General features: G+C 50.6%; 1 protein-coding gene across 1 annotated transcript in view; it reads left to right on the top strand.

Annotated features, from left to right (window-relative positions):
* The window catches only part of FOXK1 (forkhead box K1), a 763,857-nt gene that overhangs the window by 470,580 nt on the left and 278,470 nt on the right, over nucleotides 1-14,807 (top strand). The window lies entirely within an intron of this gene.

The raw sequence follows: 14,807 nt of genomic DNA on the forward strand, positions 1-14,807 counted from the left end.
TTGCATGCAGAAGACACTTTCGAATGTTTGCCTCTTTCAATATGTTTTGGCCATCTTGTGACGTTAATTTGAGCGGATGTCAATTTTTAAAATGATCCCTGTCCACAATCTGCATGTTTTCTTTCATTTCCTTGGCACTCATACGCAATAAATGAAGAAAACAAATTCACACGTAAATGGCCTACTACCAGGAAGAGTTTGATAAAACCAGCTCAACATTCACTCTTCAATTTCATTGGTTGTTCAAGCTTCATTCTTAATAATATAATCTGGTCACACAATTGCTATTGGCTAGTGATAATTGGCTCTAAGTGAGTAAGAAATGATGTGCTATCTGTATGTATAGATTTCAGGTGGCGAGTGACTTTTTATGGGTGGCTAGTAGCTTGCAACGTGAAATTTTGCACCCTGACATAATAGTATTGTTTTCCTACAGCGACACAGGTGATTCTGATAAACTTTATTTTGAATGGATTGTGTCCTCCCACATATTCCTCATCTTTAGATAAATATCCTCTCCAGCCTAGCTCCTTCGGAAAAACCTTTTCGGTAGAGGGCGCTGTGCGTTGATGTGTCGACTGTCGCTCGAGGGCCTCCTTCTTGTGGTACAAGTCATCACTGGTACATATAGCACGCGCAGCGCCCGTTCGCTTCAGTTCTGTTTTTCCTTGACAGCTGATGCTTAGAGAAATTATGGCGCGCTTCGGTTCCAGTGAAAACTGCGACATATTGGAATAACGATGGCCTCGTCTTTGACACAATCGACCCCGAAGACCGGGTTAAAAAAATGACACAATTGCGGCGCTAAGATGTCTCTCAGGGATCCTCATCAAGTGTCTGTGGTGCCTTTGGCGTGCAACAACAGACGGCAGACTGTGGGTCCCGTCAGTCTGACTGGTAAGGCTTTGAAAAAAGGGAAATTAGCAGCGGGTTGGCTCCATACTAAATCCCCCTCGACTTCCCCATCGAAAAAGCACTCGTCCGATGAGTCAAGAGGCGACTCTGATCAAAGGAAAAGATCCAGAAAGCGCTCTTGATCCAGGAGTGGATCCCAGCTCTTTTCATCTTCATCAAAGAAGATGAAGAAAAGGCGACATAGATCCTGCTGAGTGGAAGTCATTCAGACAAGAGATGTTAAAAATCTTCAAAAAGGAGGCCCTGACCCCCTCGAAAGAGAAGGATAAAAGACATGCTCCTGTCATGCCTGTAAAAGCCGACAAGGAAAGGGCTGAGGCAAAATACAGCACTGGACACAAGCCCGAAACCCCAAGAGAACCATCGAGGTCAGAGCTCGACGAAAAGCCATAGAAGACTCTATTGAGTCGGGGTTCGAGCCCCTTGAAGGCTCCATCAACGTCATCAAGAACATCGACGCCATTTGTGTCAAAACCATCGACACAGTCCATGTCGAAGCCGTCGACGTCATCGGCATCTAAGCCATTAACGGCTTTTCCCATGAATACTCCTATGTCCCGTGCCCTTTCCTCCATACTTATGGGACATCTCTCCGTCCTGTGGGACGGGACCGGAGCACTTTGTAAAAAGCACCCACATTTTTTTCTAAAATGTGTCCCTCTCTTTCCTGCGCGGGGCCCGGGACGCGGCCGTAACCCCGCCCACCTTGGCTCCACCCCGCGCATCGCCTATCAGTCCTTTGCTCCGCACGATCGGGGCCGGACACACTTGCATCCTCAGAGGACTTTCTTCCCTTTTTCCCCTCTCTGGCTCTCGCTAGCGTTCATTTACTAGTCTGTCTATGTCTTTTAAACTAGATTTTCCAGACTGTTGTTCGTGTCACCGTCGCTTCGCGAGGGTGGATCCCCATCCTCTTTGTTTAGAGTGTTTGGGTCCTGAACACCGTTGGGACTCCTGTTTTTACTGTGACTCCCTTTCAGTCTGGGCACCTCCTTCGCATTTTCAGGCGTTCATCGACGAGAAGAAAAAACGCCCGGTAAGTTCTTTACTTTTCAGAGCACCCCGGCCGGGGGATACCTTTCCGGGTTCCTCTCGAGCCGGGAGGGGCGTTGATCGCTCTGTTACCGGGGTTCGCCCTGAGATGCCTGCCGGGCCTAATAATTCTACCAGAGTTTTCTCCAAGGGTCTCCGTAAGGGGCCTGTGTCCACCGGAGTACGCTCCGAGGCCCCTCCTGTGGGGGCTGTTTGCAGACCCAGTTCTACTGAGTCGTGGGGTACCGGAGCTTGCTCTGAGGCCGCTTTTTCGGCTTCCCTCAAAGACAAAACCGGGGTGCGCCCCGATGTCTTGGTTGGGCTTGAGGTTACCGAATGGATGCTCGAGGCCCGTGCCGATAAGGCTTCTACTTGGCCTAGGTCTGAGGTCCCTCATACAGAGGCTAAGGATACCAACAGTTCTGAGGGGCCGGGCAAGGTCCTGTCGGTGAAAGCGCACCGTTCCCGCTCTTGTGGTGACACCAGATCTGTTGGGGGGGGGGGGGCAAAGAAGAAAGTTTCTTCTTTTACCGGCAGTGCCGAGGCCCTTCCTTCGAAGGCTCAGTTGGTGGTTGGTATGTCGCAGAAACATTCCAGGCCTCATGGTACCGGCTCTGCCGAGGTTCCATACGTTAAGGCTAAAATTAAGACCCCTGAACCATCGACGGGGACCCCTGCCTCACTTCCTCACGTGCCGCAGTTCCCCTCAGATGAGGACAAAATGGCGGCCGTTCCCGCCACGACCACGGCGGGCATTTTAGGTACTACCCCCTACAACTAAGCCATCGTCCCCTGGTGTAGGGTTCGGTCCTTCGGGTGAACCTAAGGTCCCTTGTGCGCATCCTTACCGGCCCGGATGCCTCTTCCGCACAATGTTTCGTTGCCCGCGGGGGCGGCTCCTTTGATTAATGTGGATGGGGCCGGTGTGGCACCCTTCTCCGTTATGTCCCTGGATTTGTCCACCTCATGAGAGGCCTCCTCAGGTTCCGAAACAATCTCCTGAGGACGTTTTTTTCTGTAAATTTCAAGCACTTATGCGCACCAACCCCATGAGGGAATATTTCAAAGGGCTTTTCAAGGAGATATGTCCACCCGCGCCTCCGGCTCCACCCGTTCCGCCAGTGGTCCCGCCGGCGCCTCCCTTGCCCGTGGTGCCTCCCCCTGTACTTCCGCCTGTGCCACCATTGTCCCCAGTGGACAAGGCAGTGCCTGACACGGCTCAGCAGGGTTCTGACCGGTCAGATGACCCTCAAGGCGATCAGGACAACAAGGACCTTCCCCGCTCTATCAGAGCTTTCCATGACTGGGTGCTGGACATGAGTTTCTTAGATGTTCCGGTGCCCAAGGCACCTGCTCCGTAGGAGGGCATGCTTTCTGGGGCGTTCACCTTGTCTCCTATGGAGCGTGCCGGTCTGTTTTTGCAGAAGGATGTTCTGGCCGAGGTCCGAAGAGTTTGGGAAAAGCCACACTCGGGACTTTTTGTCAATAAAAAGATTGACGCGAGGTACAGGCTGCATTCTTCGGAAGAAGTGGCCTTGTTGTCTTGTCCGCCTCCCTCCTCCACAGTGGTGGCTGCGGCTACGTTGCAATCCAGGCCTGCAGCATCCTCCTCCGCGACGGCTACTCAGGTCTTGGGAAAGGAGGACAAGCTCCTGGACTCCCTAGGGAGGAACATCTTTGCCAATTCGGCCTTACAGCTCAGGCAGGCCAACGCAGAATTGATTTTGGCCGGAGCTAACATGCGGATGTGGAGAGGTCTGTCGGAGTTTGAGGAGCATATCCCGGTCGATTAGCTGGAGGATTTCAGAGGAGGCCTTTCCGATGCCAGGGTCTTGGCCCAGGATCTCCTGGAGGCTGCGGCTCATCACGTAGACACCTCAGCTCGGGGTCTGATGTTAGGGGTTGAAACCTCACGGCAAGCATGGCAGCATGCCACTAAGTTCTCGAAGGAGGTGCAAGACAAGGTTCTGGACCTTCCATTTGATGGTAAGGAGCGTTTTCACTCTTCTACTGATGTAGAGCTCACCAAAACCAAAGACAGCACTCAGATGGCCAAATCTTTGTCTGTTCTGGTTAAACCTCCCTTCAAGACTCAAAGGCGGTTGTCGCAAGGTCGACCTGCCTCTGGTTTTAGGGGCTTCCTCGACCGCAAAAATCGCAGAGTGGATACTCCTGCGGGGAATAACCGCCGTAGACAACAGCGTACGCAGTATTTCTCCCGCTCCTCAGCCTCCTCATCAGGTTCAGGTGGCACCGCCACTGATAAACCTGCCAAATGAGGGTTTTCTGCTCTTGCACGAGACCCCGGTGGGAGGACGCATTGCGTCTCATTGGGAGGCGTGGCAGACCATTACAGAAGACAGATGGGTCGTGTCAGTCGCTCGAGCGGGCTTCCGCTTACTTTTACTCCCTACCCCACCCCTCAACCCTCCTTTTCAGCTGTCGGGCTCACCCTCCCTCAAGGCCGAGGTTCAGAAACTTCAGCTCCTCAGAGCTGTGGAACCCGTTCCCCTTGGGGAGCGAGGGGAGGGCTTCTACTCCCAGCTGTTTACGGTGCCCAAACCCAACCAGGCTGGCCTGCGCACCATCCTAGACCTTTCCCAGTTCAATCTTTCCCTACCCCAAGAGAAATTCAAGATGATTTGCCCGGCCAAATTCACTCCTCATTGCAGGCGGGCGATTGGCTCAGCGTGGTGGATCTTCAGGATGCGTACATGCATATCCTGATTTGGAACCCACAAGGAGATATCTCCGCTTCTCTTTGGGAGAGGAGCACTTCCAGTTTTGGGTGCTTCCTTTTGGCCTTAGTTCGGCGCCGCATGTCTTCACGAAGATGATGTCGGTGATCGCGGCCCATCTTCGTCTCCAGGGTATCCATTTGTATCCCTATTTGGACAACTGGCTCCTACGCAGCCCTTGCCCGTTGGCAGCAGCGGGCAACCTCCAGTCTCTCCTTCAGCTCCTGTTCTATCTTGGGCTGTCTGTGAACTGGTGGAAATCCTCCATGACGGTCTCACAGGACCTGACTTTCCTAGGTTTTCGTTGGAACACGATAGACTGCCGTGTGTATCTGACCGGGGACAGAATGGCGGATTTGTTGGCCACGTGTCAGATGTTTACGCAGTCGGAGAGCATGTCGGCCTGGTGGCTCCAGAGGCTTCTGGGCCTCATGGCCTCGTGTGTGCTGGCTCTTCCTCTTGCTCGTCTCAAAATGAGGCGGACCCAGATGGCTCTTCGGAGTTCCTGGCGTCAGGCTGTGGACCCGTATTCCAAACGGATAATGATTCCGGATTCCATGAGAGTGGACCTGGACTGGTGGTCTCAGCAACCTGTCAGTGGGCGTCTGGTTCCAGGACCCAAGCCCCATGGTGACAATTACGACAGACTCCTCCCTTTTCGGGTGGGGTGCGACGTTGGATCCTCTTCAGGTCTCCGACCTCTGGTCACCTCAGGACAAGCTCCTGCACATAAATCAATTGGAGCTTCTGGCGATTTTTCTGGCGCTCAAGGCGTTCAGACCTCTCATTGTCAACAAGGTGGTCCGTATAAGAACGGACAATGCGGTGTCAATGTATTACATAAACAAGCAAGGGTGAAATAAGTCTCCCCCTCTCGTGGATCTGGCCATTCAGATTTGGGAGTGGGCCGTGCTTCATGGGGTCTGGCTGCTTGCAGTGCACATCCCGGGCCGGCTGAATGTCACCGCGGATGCCCTCAGCCGGCGGACAGTGGTCAGCTACGAGTGGTAGTTGAAGGCCGAGATCCTATCATGGATTTTCTCGCGTTGGGGCACACCAGAGGTGGACCTCTTCGCCACGGCGGTAAACAAGAAGCTTCCTCAGTACGCCTCCAGAGGGGGGCTGGGAGCCTCCTCTCTAGGGGACCCACTCGAGATCCCATGGCACAACATGAGAGCTTACGCCTTCCCGCCTCTACCTCTGGTTCATCGAGCAATTTGGAAGTTGAAGAGTTCTGTGAACTGTTCTCTTCTACTGATAGCTCTGTGGTGGCCGCCAGGTTTTGGTTCTCAGAACTTCAACCCCCGTCGGTGTGTCCGCCGATCAGGTTACCAGTAACTCCCGATCTTCTTCACCAAGGGGAACAGCAGATGTGGCACCCCTCCCCACAATCGCTCAACTTGGCGGCATGGTGCCTGAGTTCACGGCTCTAGAGCCTTTGGGTTTGTCTGCAGATAACATGCGCATTATCCAGGCAGCCAGGAAACCCTCGACCAGATCCCAATACAAGAGTAAATGGCTCAGGTTCTGTCATTGGTGTTTGAAGAAAGAATTGGACCTGAGGGTGGTGACGATTGGCACAGTGCTGTCCTTTGTCTCCTCCCTAGCAGAGTCAGGGGTTCATGTCTTGTCCTGCAGGACTTATCTCTCGGCGATTTCCGCCTACCTCTCTACAATCCGGTGTTCTTATTCGTTAACTAACCCGGTGGGGAAGAGACATTTTGCTGGTTTGACACGCATCTACCCTCCGGTTCGTAGTCTGCACCCGCCTTGGGACCTAAATGTAGTCCTGACGGCGCTGTGCCGTAAACCTTTTGAGCCAATGGCTACGGTTGACCTCAAGTACGTGTCCTGGAAAGTGTCCTTTCTGGTTGCCGTTACGTCAGCGAGGAGAGTGAGTGAGCTCCAGGCATTGTCGGTGGAGCATCATTTCTTGGTCTTTCACAAGGACAAGGTAGTCCTTCGGACGAACCCAGCTTTCCTACCAAAGGTAGTGACCGAATTCCATCTGAATCAGTCGATTTCCCTTCCGGTCTTTTTTCCGAACCCTGCCTCGGAGGCGGAAAGGGTTCTACACTGCCTGGATGTCCGAAGCGCTCTTAAGTTCTACCTGGACAGGACTGCCGAGCTTCGGAGCTCTTCCCAGCTGTTTGTGACCTTTGGTAAACCCCAGGGCAGGCCGGCGTCTAAGGCATCCATTTCCAGATGGCTTGCCTCCTGTATCACGGAATCTTTCACTGTCCAAAAGCTGAAACCACCTAAGGGTATCCATGCACATCAGGTGCGAGGCAAGGCAGCTGCGGTTGCTTTTCAGAAATATGTTCCCTGGGAGTCGATCGCTAGAGCGGCTACCCGGGCCTCCCCATCTGCTTTCTGTAAGCATTACTGCCTCGATATGAGCTCTAGGGCCAACGCTCATTTCGGCCAGGTTGTGCTGAAGAACCTGTTTCAGTAAGGGGTATTTCCATCCACCCATAGTTCCTGTAAGGAGTGCTTGGGAATCTCCCATAAGTATGGAGGAAACGGGACGGGATGTAGGAGTATTACCAGGTTACTCACCGTAGTGACCACCTTAATCCTAGTCCATAGTCCCCTTTCCTCCATACGCCCGCCCGCCTCCCCCTCTAATAACGTTCCTCTGTTATTGCTAATGGGTCTTGGACCCTGCCATAGAAAAGGACTGATGGGCGATGCGCGGGCGGAGCCAAGGTGGGCGGGGTTACGGCCGCGTGCTGGGCCCCGCGCAGGAAAGAGAGGAGGGACACATTTTTGGAAAAAATGTGGATGCTTTTTACAAAAGTGCTCCGGTCCCGTCCCACAGGACGGAGAGATGTCCCATAAGTATGGAGTAAAGGGGACTATGGACTAGGAGTAAGGTGGTCACTACGGTGAGTAACCTGGTAAATCAGGACTGGACTCTGCTGACAGCATCAGTAGAGGCATGGTGGCAAGCACTGTGATGCGCAGGTTTGCATGGTTGAGGAAGTCTGGATTTGCACCGGATGTGCAATCTAGGCTCCTCCACATGCCCTTTGATGGCACTCAGCTGTTTGGCAGCAATGCTGACGAAAGCCTAGAGAAGCTGCATACCTCGAATGCAGCAACCAAATCCCTTGGTGCCGCTATAAAACGGCCACAGCCATCTCACCCCAGCGGATCATATGGGAGGGGTACGTCCTTTCGCATCTACTCCTCAATTGCAAGAGCGAGAGGACTGGCTAGTCAATGGAGCCAAAGAATATTCCCTAATGGTGGATGAGGGAGAGGTGCCAAGTCTGCCCAAACAACGGCTACCTTACCATCAACCGCTGTTTCAGCCGTCTCAAAACCTCTGAGGCCTTATCCCACAAGACCTCGGTCGGAGGCAGACTCTTGCAGCATCTGCAAGAATTGCAGGGTATTACTTCAGATGTGTGGGCATTGGAAGCAGTAGCCTAGGGTGACTGCCTCCCTTTTCTAAAAAGGCCTCCGAATCATCCACCGGGGCACTACCTGTTCAAAGTTCTGTTCTTTTTGCAGGAAATGTTGAGCCTGCTAGAGAAAGGTGCAATAGAACCAGTACCTGTGAGGGAGGGGTACAAACGGTGGTACTCTCCCCATTTCCTAATTCCCAAAAAGGATGGAGGATTGAGACCCATCTTGGACTTGGGATACTTGAACAAATTCCTCAGGAATGACAAGTTCAAGATGGCCCTCCAGCTTCAGGATTGGATGGTGTCATTGGAACCTCAGGATGCTTACTTTCATGTGCCTATTCATCAAATGCACAGAAAGTACCTGAGGTTTGCCATTGGCTGTTCTCACCATCAGTTTCGAGTTCTGCCATTCGGGCTGATCCCTGCCCGAGGGTTTTCAACAAGTTAATGGTGGTGGTGGCAGCGCGTCACAGGAGAAGGGGATTCCCGTCTATCCCTAACTGGACGATTGGCTGATCAGGGCGCGTTCTCCTGAACAGGCCCTGGAACATCTGAGCATAATCTATCCGCAGACTGGAATACTCCCTCAATTACAAGAAGTCCCACATGATACCTTCTCAAAGACTCCCAGTTCATCGGAGCAGTCCTGGATGCATTCTTGGGAAAAGCCTCACCACCCGAGGTGAAGGCTCCGCAGATCCTGCAGATGGTCTCCAAATTCCAGAGTGCCCAGCATGTTCCGGCCTTTGACTTTTTGAGGTTGCATGGCCTCATGGCATCCTGCATTTTCTTGGGCCATAGGCTCGCCTGAGAATGAGATCCCACCGATGGGCCCTCAGGACACAGGTCCCAGTACTTGGGCAAAATGTGAAATCTAATCCATATTCCAAGCAGTCTCGCACATGATCTCCTATGGTGGCCCTGCGAGAAAAACATTCAGAAAGGCAAACCCTTTTGGCAGCCATGGACGAGATAATGGAAGTTACGGATGCCTTACTCACGGGGTGGGGAGCCCATGCCAACGATCTGACGGTAAGCGGTCATTGGTCTCCATTGGAGTCCAAACTACACACCAACCGTTTGGAGCTGAGGGCAATCGGACTAGCACGGAGGGCCTTTCTGATCTCTGTATGGGGAAAGAAGGTCCTGATAATGACTGACAACACAGTGGCCATGTACTACCTTAACAAAAGAGGTTGTGTATGGTCACTACCACTGTGCAGAGAGGCAGTGCAGCTCTGGTTCTGGGAAATTCAAGAAGGAATCTCCCTGTCAGCAGTTCACCTAGCCGGAGAGGAGAACCCTCGGCGGACGCTCTGAGCAGGCAGAGCAGTCTCCTACGAGTGGGAAATAGCTCAGGAAGTCCTTCAAGAGATCTTCACCCTTTGGGGAACCCCTCAAGTAGATCTATTTGTGACAAGCGTCAACCAGAAGTGCAAACTGGTCTGCTCCAGGGAATTTCCCCCAAGAGGAGCTCTAGGGGACGCGTTCGTATTGGACTGGGAGTTTTCCCTCCTGTACGCGGTTCCTCCAGTCCCAGTCATTCCTCACATAAGGAGGTTGCGAAAGTTCGGGAAATCCTTGATCCTAATTGCTCCGGATTGAGCCAGGAGGACGTGGTACCCAGACCTTCTGGAAATGTCCATCTGCCCTCCAATACGTCTTCTACAAAGAGAGGACCTTCTCTCGCGAGAGGGGTCTTGGGGTCTCCATCAGAGGTCAAGACACGCAACCTTCATGCATGTTTCTGAGAGGTTGACCTATAAGGATTGGGATCCCCTGGATGACGTAATGGAAATTTGGCTTTCGGCCAGCAACCAAAACCTTGTACCGCTGCCGTTGGAACAAATTCTGGAGCTGGTGCAGGGAATAGGATGTGGACCCTTTTCAATTTAGTACACCTATGGTATTCTCTTTTTTGTTACATTTGTCAAATCTCGGGCTCCAAATTGGGACCATTAAAGGATACTTGGTGGTGCTTTCAATCTTCAAGCGCATGTCAGAAAAGGTATCCTACTTAAATATTCCGTTAATCATACAATTCCTAAAGGGACTTACTAAGGTGTTCCCTCCATCTCCATTTTAAGTTCCGATATGGGACCTCAATCTGGTACTAAAATTCCATATGCGCGCTCCTTTTGAGCCACTTAATTTGTGTCCTTTACGGCTTTTAACCTTTAAAACCATCCTATTAGTTGCATTTACATTAGCCCGCAGGGTGAGAAAACTACAGGCCTTGTCTTGTAAGCATCCATATACTATTTTCTTTAAGGACAAGGTAGTTCTTAAACTCAAACCAACTTTTCTTCTGAAAATGGTCAGACTTTCATTTATCCCAGAAAAATGTGTTACCATCTTTTTATCCGCCTCCATTTCCTAGCAAGGATGAGGAGAGACTGCATAAGCTTGATCCAAGACGAGCGCTTAGCTTTTACATTTCCTGGATGGTATGTTACGTCAGGGTGGCCAACGTTTTGTTGGATACATGGGGTCACAAGTTGGGACTATCTGTTAAAAAACAAACTTTGTCTAGATGGATCATATTGGGCATTACAGAATGCTACAGATTGGCTGGGAAAGATCTCTTAGATGGCCTTGGAGCCCATTTCACAAGGGGAATGGCAAAATCTTCTACTTCACAGAGAAGTGCTGATGCATGATATTTGTGCAGCGGCCACATGGTCTTCCATTCACACTTTCACAAAATCTTACTGTCTGAACTCATCCTCAGGTCAGTAAGGATGATTTGGTAAGGCAGTTTTACATGCTGTCCATACCAATTCTTGAATTTGCATATACAATTCTTACTCCCTCCTCCAAAGCTAACACTTCTTTGGGAGTCTATCTAAAGATGACGAATACGTGGGGACACACAATTTTACTTACCCCTGGTAACGTTCTTTCGATTGGATGTTTCTCCCACGTATTCCTCATCACCCCTCCCAACCTTCCCCGCAGTAGAATTTCAGTGCATTACACCTTATGCTCTTTCAAGGTCTTCTACAGACTTGGACACACTTATGCCAATTGTGCATGAGGTTGTAAAAACAGAACTGAAGCAAAAGGGTGCTGTGCGTGCTATATGTACCAGTGATGACGTCGGCCTCGAGGCGGAGGCCCTTGAGGGACATCGAGTCAACTGCATCGACACAGAGCACCCTCTACCGAAAAAGTTTTTCTGTAGCAGCTAAACTGGAGAGGATATTGATCTAAAGAAGAGGAATACGTGGGAGGAACATCCAATCAAAAGAACTTTGCCAAGGGTACGTAACTTGTTCATTTATAGACAACAATAAACACCTGATAACTGATATCTCCCTTATTGTACATATATCACCCTTGCAGCGCTTGTCCAGTGTCTCTAAAATACACATCCTCCACCAGGTGCTTAAGACTTTCTTTCCCGTACAACCTTAACATTTCCTTTAAGGCCATCATTCGTGACTCCTCCCACCCCACACACTCCTATGTGCCTCACAATATGGCATGTTTGAGGGCATCCTTTAAGTGAGTCTGTCCATGATCTGGAGCGTATGTCCATTACCCTGTTGTGCACCACTAGGATTAGCCTTGCTTTCCCCATCTCAATTTGTGCAATATCACTCGGAGCCTTAATCTGTGCTAAATCTAGTCCAGTAGGCAGTCCTTAAGGCTCTGAAGTAGTGAAATCTAGAACCTTCCCGATTTTTTTCCAGCACCTTACTCCAAATTCCATGAGATCTACATCCTATGGGCGAAAGTCCCCTGGAGTAACACCACACACGCCAATATGTCTATCACTAATACCGACTGGGACATTAATCTACAGGGCCCCTTACCAATCAGTCTTCCAAGAACCTGAAGTCTTCGGCTAAAAAGAGTCAATTGAAATGAATGTTACTCCATGAATACTAGATATTGCCTTACACTCAATCATAATCTGAGCTTAGTTTGATACCCTTCTTTGGGGACTCCACCCGTATTGTACAACTACGACCCATGGTCTGCCCTGCCCCATGTTGCAGGTAACTTTAAAAAAGTATCCTTTCCCTATGCCAGTCTGTCTGCAGAACCAGACAGGACTTCTTGACTGCATCCATCTATATACAGAATACCGTTGTACCTGTCTGGACCACTGTGGGCATTACTTCCCTGTAAATCGCTAACCTACATGAGTGATTTTACCTCAAACCTAAGCAAGGGATCAGGTCTCATCCACCCCATATCACTTCCTCCCCACTATCAATTGAGTGTACTATATTCCTCCCTCTATATCTGACTAATCTCACATGCCAGGATAAAGCAGTGGTCCATTTTCGTCCCCATCAGTGCCTTCTTTCATTTCTGGTTTGCCCACCATCCATGAGTTGTTTGGCCTTGTACATCTTTCAGTGTCATCAGCCCTTATACCTGTGACTTTAATGGGCTACTTGCCTCATCACTGACAGTTCTGTAGTATAATGGGTCTAAATTCAGGAACCTCACACCCACATGCAGGCTACACAGCTGCACTGTCACCCGCCGGCAAATTACTTCCACAGTGGTAGACCTCTGCCACTTCCCTGCATCTGCACCGCAGTTACAGCTCCTGGGCAAAGCTATGGTATATTCTCACCAGCGGGTGGCGCATGGGGCGGTGGGACTGGGCCTGTCGCTCTGCCTTTCACATCGACACCTGTAGATTGGGCACACTTTTCAATCTGCATTATTGCCCTTGGTCCCTCCAATAGTGTTTTTGTATCAGAGGAGGGCCGTGCTCTCGGGGCCGATGACTGACTGACTCCCCAGTTTCAAAAGGTCATTGCATCTACCTCTAGCTCCAACCACGGTTTGGCTGGTTCCCTGAAACACTTTCTAAATGGTTTCCTCGTTGTAGGTGTCCCAAAGATTTGACCAATTCTAGCTATCTTTGTATTACGACTATGTTCAAATTTCTACCATTCTATCTGTGCTGGGAGACCGTGATTGAGAGTATTCCCTTGCAAAATAATTAAAGAATAGAAATAGCAAACCTTCGCACTAAGGTGTAGAATGTCCCGGGAGGATAGCTCAGCGGCTACATGCTCCCCTTGGAAACAAGAAGACACTAAGCAACACAGGTTCGATCCCTGGGTTTGTGCTTAGAAAGCACGTTATAAATACGCAACTAAGACAAATTCCTGTAACTGTGCCTCGATGCCCCCGGGCTGTATGAGAGCTTTAAAAATGCAATTAAATAAATAATGTTGGCCGTCAGGCAGAAAACTGCCACTTTGAGATATTAACTGCTTTAAAAATAGTTGCACAGCCCTCATTGTACCCAGCAAGCTTGTGCTGCTACTTTCACAGCATTACAGCCAAATCACAACCTAAATTGGCGGCAACCTCTCTACCACAAAATGATGGCCTCAATCTCATGAGGGCAATCTTGATTTGTGCCATCACATTTGAAGATAGTCACACGGTCTGTGCATATGTTGTGAAACCCACATTGCCTCTGGCTAGTTAGAATTGCACTACCCAGCTTTGTGAATTAGTAAACCAACACTTTCCACCTTTTGCCTGCTAGAAAACCCTTCAAGAGGTCAAAAACTCCCAAGAAGAATTCCCTCTTCTGTAGTTTTCTGATCTTTTATTTCAGCCAATCATGCGTTTTTCTCCTCGTGTCACTTCTTTTTAGTGGCACCTCTTCTTCTCCAGCATTGGATCTTTCATGGATTCACATGTTTAGAATATTCCCCGTCGTCAGGCTGGGAATCCTCGGTAAGTTATATAGACATTTTCCATAGGAAAAATTCCGACACTTTTGTGTCCTATCTACGTCGTTTTGGGCCGCACACGCCGGCGCAACTAGGACGTAGGGTATATATAGCTCCGCCCCCGCGGCTCCCTCAGATTTCAACCGCCTTCCAAAGTGGTGGGATTACCTCGCGTATCTGCTATTTGGTTAGGTTGTTCTGTCTACTTCTGCGACTGTTTGTTCTTCTCAAGAGAATGTCTGGAAAGGCGTTGTTTCGTCAGTGTGGTACGTGCGGCATTAAGAAGGTGTAGGAAGGGGATGGTCATATGGACTGCATTTACTGCCTTCATCCTCACCACACGGCGGACACTTGTGAAATCTGTCAGGGTTTCTCCCAGAAAACCCTCAAAGATCGAAAAAGACGCCTAGTCGATTGGCTCAATGACGGAGCGGGTGCGTACCCGGCATCGGAGGTGGGCTCCACGGCCTCAAAAAGTAAGTCGGAACCCCTGATGAAGAAGGCATGTGCTGCCGAAAACGAACATCAGAGTCGACCGAAAAACGACCCTCGGAGAAACATTCGGAGAAACATTCAAAGGCCTCCTCATCTTCACACAAGGCGCCGTCGTCTTCTTCCTCCTCATCTAAGAAGGAGAGAAAAGAACCATCTAAACCCTCCTCAGGAGACCCTCATAACTCTACCTTGAGTCGAGAGGCCGCGGCCAGCAAATCGGCCCCAAAAGCGGCAGGAACACCTCAAGGCCATGCGCCACTGGCTTCGCCGACGACCCGCTCATCGACGCCTGCGTCATCGGCGGCTCCTCCCACATGTCAGACTGCGGCGGTAGGAAACATATCGTCAACGGTGGTCCCGTCGATGGGATGGCAACCGGACGTTTTCGATCCCGTCCCGCTGGAGGCCCTGCTTCAACCAGAGGCGACTTTCTCCATCTCGTCTGCTGACGAGGAACGTGACACAGTCGCGCACCCAACCGATCTGGGTCTGCA

Source organism: Ambystoma mexicanum, chromosome 2p, assembly GCF_040938575.1.
Source record: "Ambystoma mexicanum isolate Mex_15411 chromosome 2p, UKY_AmexF1_1, whole genome shotgun sequence".
Lineage (NCBI taxonomy): Eukaryota > Metazoa > Chordata > Amphibia > Caudata > Ambystomatidae > Ambystoma > Ambystoma mexicanum.